We start from the raw sequence: 14,778 nt of genomic DNA, 5'->3' as shown, positions 1-14,778 counted from the left end.
GATAAGGACATCACAAAGAAAGAGAATTACAGGCCAATATCCCTGATAAACATGGATGCTATAATCCTCAAGAAAATATTAGCAAATTGCATCCAGCAATATATTAAAAAGATCATACACCATGATCAAGTGGGATTAATTCCAGGAATGCAAGGCTGGTACAATATTCACAAATCAATAAGTGTGATACATCACATAAACAAATTGAAAGACAATAAACACATGTCCATATTGATAGACACAGAAAAAGCATTGGACAAAATCCAACACCCATTTTTGATTAAAAACTCTCAGCAAAGTGGGAATAGAGGGAGCATATCTCAACATGATAAAGGCCATATATGACAAACCTACAATGAACATCATACTCAATGGACAAAAACTAAAACCATTTCTTCTAAGAACAGGAGCAAGACAGGAAAGTCCACTGTCACTTCTCTTATTCAACGTAATACTGGATGTCCTGGCCACAGCAATCCGACAAGAAGAAGAAATAAAAGGCATCCAAATTAGAAAGGAGGAAGTAAAACTCTCATTTGCAGATCACATGATATTATACATAGAACATCCTAAAGACTCCACCAAAAATCTATTAGATTTAATAAGTGAATTTGGCAAAGTTGCAGGATACAAAAGCGACACCCAAAAATCAATGGCTTTTTTATAAACCAATAATGAATTCCCAGGAAAAGAAACTAAACAAACTATCCCATTTATCATTGCAACAACAACAAAAATTAAGATACTTAGGAATAAACTGAACCAAGGAGGCAAAAGATCTATACTCAGAAAACTATAGTACATTGGAAAAAGAGATAGAAGAAGATATAAACAAGTGGAAGAATCTAATGTGTTCATGGAATTGTAAAGTCAACATCAGTAAAATGTCCATACTACCCAAGGCAATCTACAGATTCAATGCAATCCCTATTATAATACCAACAGCATAATTCATAGATCTAGAAGAAATACTCCAAAAATTTATATGGAATCAAAAAAGACCCTGAATAGCTGCAACAATCTTGAGAAAGAAAAACAAAAGTTGTAAGATTCACAATACCAGATTTCAAGTTATACTACAAAGCCACCATAATCAAAACAGCCTGGTACTGGCACAAAAACAGGCGTATAGACCAATGGAACACAACAGGGAACCCAGACATTGACCCAAGCCATTATGCTCAATTAATATTTGACAAAGGAGGCAAAAGCATACAATGGAGTTAAGACAGTCTCTTCAATAAATGGTGTTGGGAAAATTGGACAGATACATGCAAGAAAATGAAACTAGACCACCAACTTACATCATACACAAGAATAAACTCAAAATGGATAAAAGATTTATATGTAAGTTGGGAAGCTATAAATATCATAGGCATCAAAATCTCAGACAGCTCAAGTAACAATATGTTTACTGATGTATCTCCTAGGGCAAAAGAAAGTAAGGAGAAAATAAACAAATGGGACTATATCAAAATAAAAGACTTCTGCACAGCAAAAGAAACCATCAACAAAATGAAAAGGGAGCCCACTGTATGGGAGAATATATTTAGCATTGATACATCTGATAAAGGTTAATATCTAAAATATATAAGGAACTCATACAACTTAACAAAAGTAAGACAGGCAATCCAATTAAAAAGTGGGCAAAGGACCTAAATAGACACTTCTCCAAAGTGAACATACAAATGGCCAAGAAACATATGAAAGAATGCTCAAAGTCACTGATCATCAGAGATGCAAATTAAAATGACAATGAGGTATCACCTCACACCTCTCAGAATGACTACCATCAATAAATCAACAAATGACAAGTGCTGGTGAGGATGTGGAGAAAAGGAAACCCTAGTACATTGCTGGTGGGAATGCAGACTTCTGCAACCATTATGGAAAACAGTATGGAGTTTCCTCGAAAAATTAAATATGGCTCTGATCGATTTGGCTCAGTGAATGGAGTGTCAGCCTGCGGACTGAGGGGTCCCAGGTTCGATTCCGGTCAAGGCCATGTACCTTGGTTGCAGACACATTCCCAGTAGGAGGTGTGCAGGAGGCAGCTGATTGATGTTTCTCTCTCATCGATGTTTCTAACTCTCTATCCCTCTCTCTTCCTCTCTGTAAAAAATCAATAAAATATATATTTTAAAAAAATTAAAAAAAAATAAATATGGAACTGCCATTTGACCCAGTGATCCCACTTCTAGGAATATATCCCATGAAACCCCAAAACACCAACCAGAAAGAATGTAAGCACCCCTATGTTCATAGCAGCACAATCTACACTAATAAAAGAGAAACACGGTAATTGGCGTACAACCGCTACCCTTTTCATTGGCTAATCAGCGAGATATGCAAATTAACTGTCAGCCAAGATGGTGGCCGGCAGCCAGGCAGCTTGAAACTAACATGAGGCTTGCTTGCCTCGGTGACGGAGGAAAAAAAACCAATGTTCCCCGCCTGCGGCTGCAGGCCTCTGAGTGGGCAATTTAAGAAACATTGTAACAAATACCACCGGACTTCAGCCAGCAGATTCGCAACATTGTAAGCAAAGGCCAGAAACCTACTTTCAGCCGTGGAGGCCTAAGAGCTGGAGCCAAGCCTCAAGGTAAAGCTTGCCCAGAATAAATAAAAAAAAAAGAAAAAAAGGAGCGGTTGGGAACTTCAGTCACTCCCAGCCTGAAAACAGCCCTCAGCCCCTTACCCAGACTGGCCAGGCACCCCAGTGGGGACCCCCACCCTGATCCAGGACACCCTTCAGGGCAAACCAGCCGGCCCCACCCATGCACCAGGCCTCTACCCTATATAGTAAAAGGGTAATATGCCTCCTGGCACCGGGATCAGCGTGACAGGGGGCAGTGCCCAAACCCCCTGATCGCCCTATGGCTCTGTGTGTGACAGGGGGCGGGGCCCCAACCCCCTGAGCAGCCCTGCTCTGTGCCTGATAAGGGGGAGCTCCCCAACGCCCCCCGCCACGGGCCCTGCTCTGTGTGCGATGGGGTAGAGCCATAACCTCCCCATCGGCCCTGCCCTGAGTGTGAGAGTGGCGGCGCCCCAACCCCCTGATCGGCCCTGCTCTGTGGGTGATAGAGGGCGGTGCCCCAACCCCCTGATGGGCCCTGCTCTGTGTGTGACGGGAGCAGCACCCCAAACCCCTGATTGGCCCTGCTCTGTGCGTGACAGGGGGTGGCGCCGCAACCTCCCCATCGACCCTGCCTTGAGTGTGACAGGGGACGGTGCCCCAACCCCCCAATTGGCCCTACCCTGAGCGTGACTGAGGGTGGCATCACAACCTCCCAATCTGCCCTGCTCTGTGCATGACGGGGCGGCGCCCCAACTCCTCAATCGGCCCTGCTCTGAGCCCGACCAGGGGCTGCACCTAGGGATTGGGCCTGCCCTCTGCCACCCGGGAGCAGGCCTAAGCCAGCAGGTCGTTAACTCCTGAGGGGTCCCAGACTGCGAGAGGGCACAGGCCGGGCTGAGGGACCCCCCCTCCCCCACGAGTGCACAAATTTTTGTGCACCGGGCCTCTAGTTTACAATAACTAAGATCTGGAAACAGCCCAAGTGCCCATCAGTAGGTGAGTGGATAAAAAAGCTGTGGTACATTTATATCATGGAATACTATGCAGCAGTAAAAAAGAAGGATCTCTTACCCTTTGAGACAGCATGGAAGGACCTGGAGGGTTTCATGCTAAGTGAAATAAGTCAGAGAAAGACAAGCATCACATGATCTCACTCATATGGGGAATCTAAGTAACAAACTGATGAATGGAATGGATGCAGAGACATGGAAGCATGGAACAGAGTGGGGAACCTCAGAGGGAAGGCAGGGGAGGGTGGGTGGGTGCATACTAGTATATACATAACCTTGTATGCATATATACATAACCCATGGAAGCAGATAGGGGATGGTGAGGGTCTGGGGAGGGCTGGAGAGGGCTGATGGGGGAAAATGGGGACATATATAATACTTTCAACAATAAAGATTTTTAAAAAAAGAACTGAAGGTTCCACGAACATATCTATAGACCTCCGTATTGAGAAACACTGAATTAATGGGTCAACTTTGTCTCTTCAGGTCCTCTCTTATCACTATTGTGACTATAAAACCCAATACAAATATAGGTGCTGAAACTCCTAAAAAAAATAATGCAAATTATCCCAAATGAATATTATTTTTTAATATATTTTTATTGATTTCAGATAGGAAGGGAAAGAGAGAGAAGAGAGAGACATCAATCATAAGAGAGAACCATTGATTGGCTGCCTCCTGCACACCCCCTACTGGGGATCACGCCCCCTACTGGGGATCAAGCCCACAACCCAGGCATGTGCCCTTGACCAGAATCGAACCTTGGATCCTTCAGTCCGCAGGCCGATGCTCTATCCACTGAGCCAAACCAGCTAGGGCTGACTTTTATTTTTTAAAAGATGACCCAGCAAAATGAAAACACAAAATTTAAGTTTTATAAGAGGCCTCAGAAGTTCCCAGAGAGAAATCGTGGATGTATAGATCCCCCGGGTCTCAGCTTGAGGAAAACACAGGACCCAGAAGGAGTCGAGGTGTGAAAGCTCCAAAAAGGGGGAGCAGAGGCATCTCCCAGTGTCACTGTGTGAACGCTGACTGACAGAAAGAATGTGTTGCTCCTCCCCGCTCCTCCCCCTGCTGCTGGGGCTCAGCTCTCTGAGAACAGTCACCAGGGAGTTGGGAAGAAGAAGGGAGATAAGCCAGGAGGATTGTGTCCCCAGACCTGGCTAAAGAACATGGGATCTGAAGAAGACACAGAAAGAGGGTGCAAATCAAAAACTGCTTACCTGTTAGGATAGAGGCGTGGATGGGGAGTGAGGAAGGAGCAATGTCTCTCTCCTCTTTTCCCTGAAGATTTGAGAATAAAATGGAAGAGCAGACTTGGGGGAAGAGATGAAAAGGAAACTTCTTCCCCAAGTGACTGTATTCAATCCCACCCTCTTATTACAAGTGTCCTCTGCCCTCTTTTTTTCTTCAATGGTCCAGGGACTAACCTCACAGCATCAAAGTTTATGGATGCAACTAAGACATTTCCCCAATTTCAGGTAAGAAGGACAAGAGGGAGGGACACACAGGAACCTCCCAAAAGAGAGTAAGATTATGGGAGACTCTGGGTTAAGAAGGTCAAAGACTTTTTTCCTCCCTGGCAACTTGAAGACTGGCCCCCATCATGAATAGCACAGTAACTATCTGGACTGCGAAGTTCATGACCAACAAACTATTCCAGAGGAAACAGGTGCTCACTGACGTCCTTCATCCTGGGAAGGCAACATACGTAAGGCAAAAATTAGGAAAAACTAGCCAAAACAGACAAGACCACACCAGGTGCCATCTTTGTGTTTGGATTCAGCACCCATCTTGGTGGTGGCAAGGCAACTGGCTCTGGCAGGATGTGTGACTCCTGAATTACCCAAAGGAAAGTGAGCCCAAATATAGACTTTAAAGACATGGCCTGTATGAGATGAAAGACCTCAAGGAAGCAGTGAAAGGAACGGAAGAACAGAACGAGGAAAGTCAGGGGGACTGCAAAGGCCAGTGCTGGTGCCGCAGAGAGTGAGCTGGAGTTGGGACGACAGGAGTAAAGATTCTTCGGGGACTTCATCTGTGGTGACTGTGCTGATTTTTCTTGAGAGGGTTATTTAAGAACTTTAAAAAAAGAAAGTGAAAGATACATCTGGGAGAAGAGAAGGACTTGCCAGGGAGGGGGGGTCACTGGTTCTGCTGTGATTAAGGAGGCGAACCCCATTCTGGAACAATTCTTCCCTCTTCCCAGGGGGCCCTGCTGAAGATTGGGCTGAGTGAAAAAGCCATACCTGACAAGTTTCTGAGGATTTACCTGAAATAACTGTTTTACACCCACCTGGAGTCCCTTCTTTCCGAGACCCCCCTGCCAAGGTGGCTCAGAGAGTCTGGCATATGCTGCCACACTCTGCCTTCTCCCAGAAGGGCTTTTGCCTTCATTAACGTTCTGACCTGATGGCATAACCCCGTGGTCGGCAAACTTCGGCTCACGAGCCACATGCGGCTCTTTGGCCCCTTGAGTGTGGCTCTTCCTAAGCCTTAGGAGTACCCTAATTAAGTTAGTAACAATGTACCTACCTCTATAGTTTAAGTTTAAAAAATTTGGCTCTCAAAAGAAATTTCAATCGTTGTACTGTTGGTATTTGGCTCTGTTGACTGATGAGGTTGCCGACCACTGGCATAACCCAAGGCGAGGTCCAGGAGCTGGTGGAGGCAATTTGTGAGCTGGTGGCTGTTCTGTGTTGTCACATGGGTGAAGTAAGGTTCTTTTCTTATTCATTCAATAGCCGTTGCTGAGTACGCAGAAGCCACCAAAGAAACATGGAGGTAAACACAGAGATCTCCACCAGTAGTCTAATAAGGGTAAAGAGTCGTTTAACCAAAGCTCCAGGTGCACGGGCAAAAGTGGTAAGTGGCAGGGAAGTTACGTCCAACTGGGGGTGATCTGAGAAGGAGTCCAGTGGGTTGAGCCTCGGAAGAGGGCCGTAACGTTGACACGCCGTGGTTGAAGGGGCCCCTGCTGGTGGAGAAAGCAGGCAAGGCAGGAGCCGTAAGGAAAGGGGGCCTCTTCACACCCGGCGTTACTCGCCTCCAGCTTTGCCTCCAGCCTTCCCAGAGTACTCAACGCCCGCTCCTGCTGCCCTGTCCCAGGCATCCAGCCAGCTGGACGACTTGACAGTCTTACGTCCCACTGTGTTCCGTACCCACCACATGGGACCATATGCTGCACTTGCTTTCTGCCATTTGCCTCAGCGTGCGCACAAATATTCTAGCTTTCCAAAGGATAAATAAATTCCCTTCTGTTTAGCTTTGCTGGTTTCTGTGGTTTTTAGTTCTGCTGGGATTTATGTCAAAATTGTTCCTCCTGTTCGCTCCCAAAGCATTTGGCTTGTGCTTGACTTCTAGGTGGGGCCTTGGGGCAGAGCGAGGCAGCCTTACCACGTGAAATGTTTAGTGATGAGAGCTGCTCTTTCCCAAGCCCTGACCACACAGTGACCACAGCAGCGGGCCTTGTGCTAAGTCTCATGTAGACCACTTCTTTCCCCTCACACGGCTCCAGGAGCTATCCTTCCAGTCACTCAGCAGATCCTCAGCAGGCCCTCCTCTGGGCCAGGCACTGCGCTGGGAATAAGGCAGTGGGAAAAGCCCCGCAACTCTTGTAGCTTATATTCAAGTGAAGATAATCTATATATAGAAAAGGCTAATATGCAAAGTGTCCCCTCGGGAATTCCACTGGAGACCAGAAGTTTGATCGCTCGCTATGATGTGTGCTGACCACAGGGGCGGAATGAAGGAAGGCCCTGGCTGGCAGCCAGAAGGCCCCGATCAGCCCTGATCACCAGCCAGGCCTAGGGACCCTACCCGTGCACGAATTTCATGTGCTGGGCCTCTAGTAGTCTATAAAAATCCACCAGGAAAATGTGATGCCAATTCTGTACAACCAGGTGGTATTAGATAAATGAGCACAGTGAAGCAGGGTAAGGGAATGCCTGGGACGTGCTCCCAGGTGTGTGTAAGGCTGCTTTTAATCACGTGACGAGCCTAGCCCCCTCGTGGCGGCCACATTGGTGCAGACATGAATGCAGGAAGGGAGCATACAGGCAGACATCTGAAGGCATGTGTCCAGAGAGAACACAGGAGTGCCAAGGCCCTGAGGCAGGAAGGAATTGGATTTTTATGCTAAATTCGTAGCATTTAAACAGAACAGCAAGGGGCCCAGAGTGGGTTGAGCAGAGGAAGGAAGGAAAGAAGTCGGAAGGGATGAAGTCAGAGACATGGGGAGGAACAAGACGAGGAAGGCTTCACAGACCAAAGTCAGGGTTTTGAGTTTGTTCTTTTTTTTTTTTTTTTTCCACTAAGTAAAAAAAATTCTTGCCCTAGCCAGTTTGGCTCAGTGGATAGAGTATGGCCTGTGGACTGAAGGTTCGATTCCGGCCAAGGGCACATGCCTGGGTACCGGGCTCGATCCCCAGTAGGGGGCATGCAGGAGGAAGCCAATCAATGATTCTCTCTCATCATTGATGTTTCTCTCTCCCTCTCTCCCACTTCCTTCCTCTCTGAAATCAATAAAGAAATGTAAAAAAAAAAAAAAAAAATCTTAATGTTTTTAATTGATTTTTTTTTTTTTTAGAGAGAGAGAGAGAGACATTGATTTGTTGTTCCACTTATTTATGCATCATTGGTTGTTTCCTGTATGTGCCCCGACCAGGGATGGGAACCACAACCTTGGCGTGTTGGGAGGATGTTCCAACCAACTGAGCCACCAGCCACGGCAGACTTTGTTCTAAGTGGATTGAGAACCATCCACGGGTTTAAGCAAGGTGAGTGATGTCACCTGGCAATTTGAAAGCTCACCCTGGTTTCTCATGGAGGAAGGACTATATCAGTCAAAAAGAAGCAAAAAATCACAGGAGCTTGAGTAGGGTAGAGGAGAGGGCCAAGGGCAGCGTCCCGGGGCCCTCTGAGATGCAGGAGTCCGGAGGAGCAATAGAAGCTGCCAGGGGAGACAAGGAGGAGCAGCAGTATGGAAGGAGGGAAGACTTTCTTTAGGAGGATCCAGAAAGAGTACTTGAAGAGGAGAAAGCAGCATTTCAAGGAGGAGGGAGTGACCAACTTTCAAATGCTGCTGATGGGTCTAGTCCAGGGATCTCAACCTTGGCACATGTATAGCATGTATTACAAAGGAACAGAACATCCTGCAGCTTAAGAAATAAAGCCTTCCTGCAGTTGTTGGAGCTCCCCCTGTGTCCCTCTCCATCAGAATTCCCCTCCCACCAAGGGGTAACCACTCTTCTGAATGCCGTACTTTTACTACTGAGGTCAGTAGCAAGCGAGAATTTTTCTTCTCAGAGACAGGTTATATTATCATAGTACTAGAGGCCCGGTGCACAAAATTCGTGCACACTGGGGGGGTTCCTCAGCCCGGCCTGCGCCCTCTCACAGTCTGAGAGCCCTTGGGGGATGTCCAACTGATGGCTTAGGCCCGCTCCCCTTGAGGAGCGGGCCTAAGCCATCAGAGGGACATCCTTAGTGCTGCCACGGAAGTGGGAGAAGGTCCCACCACCGCCGCTGCACTCACCAGCTGTGAGCCCGGCTTCTGGCTGAGCAGTGCTCCCCCTGTGGGAACGCACTGGCCACCAGGGGGCAGCTCCTGCATTGAGCGTCTGCCCTCTGGTGGTCAGTGTGTGTCATAGCAACCGGTCGTTTCGCCATTGGGCCAAAACTGGCTCTTCAACATCTCCCAAGGGGTCCTGGATTGTGAGAGGGTACAGGCCGGGCCAAGGGACCCCACTGGTGTATGATCGGGGCCAGGGAGGAATGCAGGAGGTTGGCCAGCTGGGGAGGGACTGCGGGAGGGCTCCAAGGCATACCCAGCATGTCTCACTCAGTCCCTATTGGCCAGATCCCAGCAGCAAGCTAACCTACCGGTCGGATCATCTGCCCCCTGGTGATCAGTGCACATCATAGCAAACAGTTGAGTAGTCTTAGCATATCATTAGCATATTACGCTTTGATTGATTGAACGGCCAACCAGACTACTGGACACTTAGCATATTAGGATTTTATTGTAAAGGATGTTTGTATGTTGAAGAGAATGTTTCAGTCAGATGGGGGAACTGCTAATGTGGAAGAGACTGGGTACTCTCAAGAGTCTGTTCCTGAGCAGGTGAAAAGGGAGGGGACCCCAGTGCCCACGAGGGTGGGGCCAGGTCAGCGTCTCTGCAGTAACAAGGGGAGGGAGTGATATGGTGGAGATACAATGGCCTGGCAGATTTGGGACTGTGAGGAAGTTTAAAGTTTCTGTTTTCTCACTGAAGTAAGAAGGTAGGTTGTCATCTTATGTAATTGTGGTCTCAGATTTGGGGAATGTGAACCGACTGGGGTAATGCAGGCTGGCGGCCATGCTGAGGCCCACAGGAAGTGAGTCCAGGCAGTCTGACTGTGTTTTTCCCGGTGATTCAGCTGTTGGGTGCCAGCGTGGAGCAGGCAGAGTCAGATTTAACCAGGAATAAAATGTTAGAGGGAGAGAGCAAAGGCTGAGAGGTGATTATGATGCTGAACCTGGGGACCTACACTTGGTAATGCAGAAAGTGAGAAGTGGAGGGGATCAAACATCAAAGAAGAGTGAGAGAGTCCATAGATTGGAGGTCCGGGTGGGGCCGGAGACATTTTGAGATGGGGGTTCTGGCAGAGGAGGGGTGACGGGAAAGACTGAAGGGACTTGAAAGGGTGGCAGTTTGGCCCAGGGAGTGAGTGGCTGGGGAGATGGGGGGAACATCGTTGTAGGTACTGATCTTCATAAAGAAAGAGCAGTGGTGAGCCTGAATGGAATCGTTGGGGAAGTCAGAGCTCCAAGTAGAAGCCAGCATGGTCAGAACCTCTCCGAGAGGGCAGAATCGTCTATGATGAGGGGCAAGGCCAAGGGCACCATGTTGGGAGGGAGTGGAGGATGGCAGAAGGAGACGCAAATTGGAAGACGCCTGCTGAGGGAGGAGTCAAGAGGTGAGATCTGGGGAAGTCATTTTCAATCACTTCTTTCTCTGCCTAATTCCTTTCCATTCAATTGAGTTCAAAGAGGTTTTATCTGATAAGAATCTGAAACCCAGTGATGAACCAGATGTGGCTCCCGCATTCCCCAGGTAAGGTGAGCACATCAAGCTCTCAGAGGGGGAGAGATGGGGAAACAGTGCAGATAACATCAGTAGTTTGCAAGTTTTAGGTCTGGTACCTTTCTCCTAGAGCAGTGGTTCTCAACCTTGGCTGCACATTAGAATCACCTGGGAATCTTTTTAAAAATCCTGATTTCTGGGCCTCATCCTCCGGAAATTCTGTTTCTTTGCTATGGGGTTGGGCCACAACATTAGTAACAAAGAAACAGAATTTCCAGAGGATGAGGCCCAGAAATCAGGATTTTTAAAAAGATTCCCAGGTGATTGTAATGTGCAGCCAAGGTTGAGAACCACTGTCCTAGAGAAAGTTACTCCGGTTGAAGCCGCACGCCTCTTGACCTCTCCCCTCCCCATTGGTGGTCCCTGAAGTGATTCCCAGCCTTGACTGACCATGGAAATCACCTGAGGATGTCTGAAAAAATACTGATGCCTGAGTACCACCCGCAGGGATTTGGATTTAATTGGTTTAGATGCAACCAGGGCTTTGGGATGTTTAAATGTTCCCCAGGTGACTCTAACGCATAGCCAGGGCTGAGAAGCATTGCTCCAAGGAGCACCGCAGCTCTGGTTAGAAACCCGCTGCTGTAGTCCCACCTGTAGGAGAGAGAGAGAGTCTGTCATGCTGAAGTGAGGGGTGAATTGATCTGAGCCTTGAAGAACAGGTACATTTTGGCCGAGTGGAGGAGCAGATGTGAAGTAAAACACCTGAGTAAAGGCTTACATGTGATCGGGAACACATGTCAAGCAGCAAATGATTGGTTTCTAACAGGTAGAGATCAGAGGAAGCGGTCTACGATCTGAGGACAGCTGGGTAACGACCTCCAGGTGGAAATGACGAGTCATTCAGTTTGATTAAAGATTAGGTGGAGCCCTGGCAGGTTTGCTCAGTGGATAGAGTATCGGCCTGCGGACTGAGGGGTCCCAGGTTCGATTCCAGTCAAGGGCATGTACCTTGGTTGCAGGCACATCCCCGGGAAGGGATGTGCAGGGGGCAGCTGATCGATGTTTCTCTCTCATCGATGTTTCTGACTCTGTCCTTCTCCCTTCCTCTCTGTAAAAAAATCAATAAAAAAATATATATATTTTTAAAATATATTTTATTGATTTTATTTTTTACAGAGAGGAAGGGAGAGGGATAGAGAGAGTCAGAAACATCGATGAGAGAGAAACATCGATCAGCTGCCTCCTGCACACTCCCCACTGGGAATGTGCCCGCAACCGAGGTACATGCCCTTTACCGGAATCGAACCTGGGACCCTTGAGTCTGCAGGCCGACGCTCTATCCACTGAGCCAAACCGGTTAGGGCAAAATACATTTTTTAATTAAAAAAATAAAAAGATTAGGTTGAAGAGAAAAGATGGGTGATTTTAAATTATGGGAGGGGTTAAAGGCCAGATTAAAGGTTTGTAATTGAGTGAGCAATAGGGAATCTTGCAGGCCCTTTAGCCGAGGGGTTATCTGTGTGTTTAGGGATAACTTGACAGTAGTGTCAAGGGAGACTTGGAGTGGGGAGATGTAGGAAGTAGGGAGGCCTGTTAGGGGAGCTGTTGCAGTAATCCTAATGAGGTCATTTTTTCCAGCAAAGGCTGGGGAAAAGTTATAGATTCAAAGATATTGTGACGGTAGCACTGACGGCTCCACAGCGCAGTGAAAGTAAAGGCAGGAGGGGAATGGAGGAGGCATTGTGAAGGCTAGCAAGAAGCTAGGAAATTCCTGGGCAAGTGGAAGGGGAAACTGAGACAAGAAGGACACCAGGCCAGACAGTTTGGGCAGCTTGCAGCCAGCTTATGAGACACAATCCTTACCTTCTTCAACCAAGGACACTTGAGACCAAATGGTTTCTGCCTCTCCTCCCTGAGCAGGCAATACTGGTACAGGAAATGGGCGGGGGGGGGGGGGGGTTGAAGGGGGAGTTTTGTTTGTTTGTTTTTTGCGTATTTTTTGTTAATCCTCACCTGAGGATTTTTTTTCCCCATTGATTCTTTTAGAGAGTGGAAGGGAGGGGGCGAGACAGAGAGAGAAACATCGATGTGAGAGAGACACATCAATGGGTTGCCTCTGCAAGCACCTGGACCGGGGCCGGGGGTGGAGCCTGCAACCAATGTACATGCCCTTGATCAGAATCAAACCCGAGACCCTTCAGTCCTCCGGCTGACGCTCTAACCACTGAACAACCGGCTAGGGCAGCAGGGGGAGCTTTATCTCACCCACTGAACAAAGAAGTCAGCAGTCTTGGGACTTGCCCATATAAAATTGCCAGATGTTATCATAAATTCTGGGAAAAGCCACAACAAAGTAAAAGAGGGGCCTTGAGATCTAGTCTGGGATATCTGGCAGCTTTAAACCTGTAGACAGAAAAGTGTAAAACCTCTATATGCCAAGTGTATTTTTAAAAAATATTTTTTATTGATTTCAGAGAGGAAGGGAGAGAGAGAGATAGAAACATCAATGATGAGAGAGAATCATTGATCAACTGTCTCCTGCATGCCTCACACTGGGGATTGAGCCCTCAACCCAGGCATGTGCCCTGACCAGCAATTGAACCGTGACCTCCTGGTTCATAGGTCAGTGCTCAACCAGTGAGCCAGGTACCAAGTGTATTTTTAATAAATTTGCTAGCCTTGCTTCCTTTTTAAAATTATTTATTTATTTTTAAAATTGATTTTAGAGAGGAAGAGAGAGAGGAACATGGGTTTGTTGTTCCATCATTTATGTATTCATTGATTGATTCTTGTATGTGCCCTGACTGGGAACTGAATCCACAACCTTGGGGTATCCAGATGATGCTCTAACCAACTGAGCTTCCGGCCAGGGCACCTTGCTTCCTTAATAAATTTGCTTGCCCTCTACAACACTGCTGTCTGTCATTTGTCTGAAATATTTCTTATGAGATTGACAAGAGCCAAGGAGGGGACAGCCCTGCCCCTCTGACTCAAGGGGCTGTCTGCTAACATCTTTTCTGGTGTCATGATGCAGCTTAGTGACTGGGATCTGATCACTGCCAGTTAACCCTTCCCATGACTCGGATCACTGCCCGGTTGTCTTTGGTTCCTGCCAGCAGATTGCAGGGCACTCATTCTTTTTCTGTTTTGCCATCAGGGTTTAGGGGGTTGCAGCCTAAAAAAAATTAGCAAGACATGCTGGGCCTGTGCCCAGGGGCAGAAAACTGAAAGTAAAACCATGCCCTAACTGGTTTGGCTCAGTGGATAGAGCGTCAGCCATCAGACTGAAGAAGAGTTCCGGGTTTGATTACAGTCAAGGGCATGTACCTTGTTGTGGGCACTATCCCTAATATGGGGCACGCAGGAGGCAGCCGATTGATGTTTCTCTCTCATCTATATTTCTAACTCTCTATCCCTCTCTCTCCCTTCCTCTCTATAAAAAATCAATAAAATATATTAAAAAACAAAACCAAATGAGTGCTTGGGCTAGCCTATACTCCAAGAGAAAAAAAAAAAAAAGAAGCAAGTCCTCCCTCCAGTTCCAGTCTCAGATGTCCTTATGCGAGTAAGGGCATTGTGGAGGTATCTGGGGTTGAACCCTAAGATGTACAGGGGCCTCCTGGGGACTTCCATTTCACTTGTAATTAACTGACTGGCTCACCTGGGGACACGCACATAAGGGTTGGTCACTCAGTGCTCTGAGCCCTTCCAGTTGAGCCCTTCTAGTGGCTTTAGACGGCTGGGAAAGAAACCGAGGCACATAAGAGGGAATGGGATGGGCAGGGGGTGCGAGTGGGTAATGGACCCTGGAAGCCCTTCTCACAAGCATTTGGACCCATTCCATGAAATCCTAGATTTTCTGCCTCTGGAGCAAGGCCTGGAGAAAAAGGAGTTTAAATCATCAGTCAGTTGTCAACCTGCTGCACCTCTGTGCCCCGTATGGTTTCTGGCAGCTCTGTCTGCATTTGTACTCTCTCCATAGGGCTTGTAGGAGAGGAACTTGCTGTGTGTGTAGACCAAACAGTATAGCTCTAATTGAGGGCCCACAAGTTTGTAAGATATTGCCCTAGGTTGGGGGAGGAGTTCTCTTCCCTTGCTTTTTTATATAAACACTAGGGGC

Source organism: Myotis daubentonii, chromosome 6 (assembly GCF_963259705.1).
Source record: "Myotis daubentonii chromosome 6, mMyoDau2.1, whole genome shotgun sequence".
Classification (NCBI taxonomy): Eukaryota; Metazoa; Chordata; class Mammalia; order Chiroptera; family Vespertilionidae; genus Myotis; species Myotis daubentonii.
Note: the sequence above shows the minus strand (reverse complement) of the source record.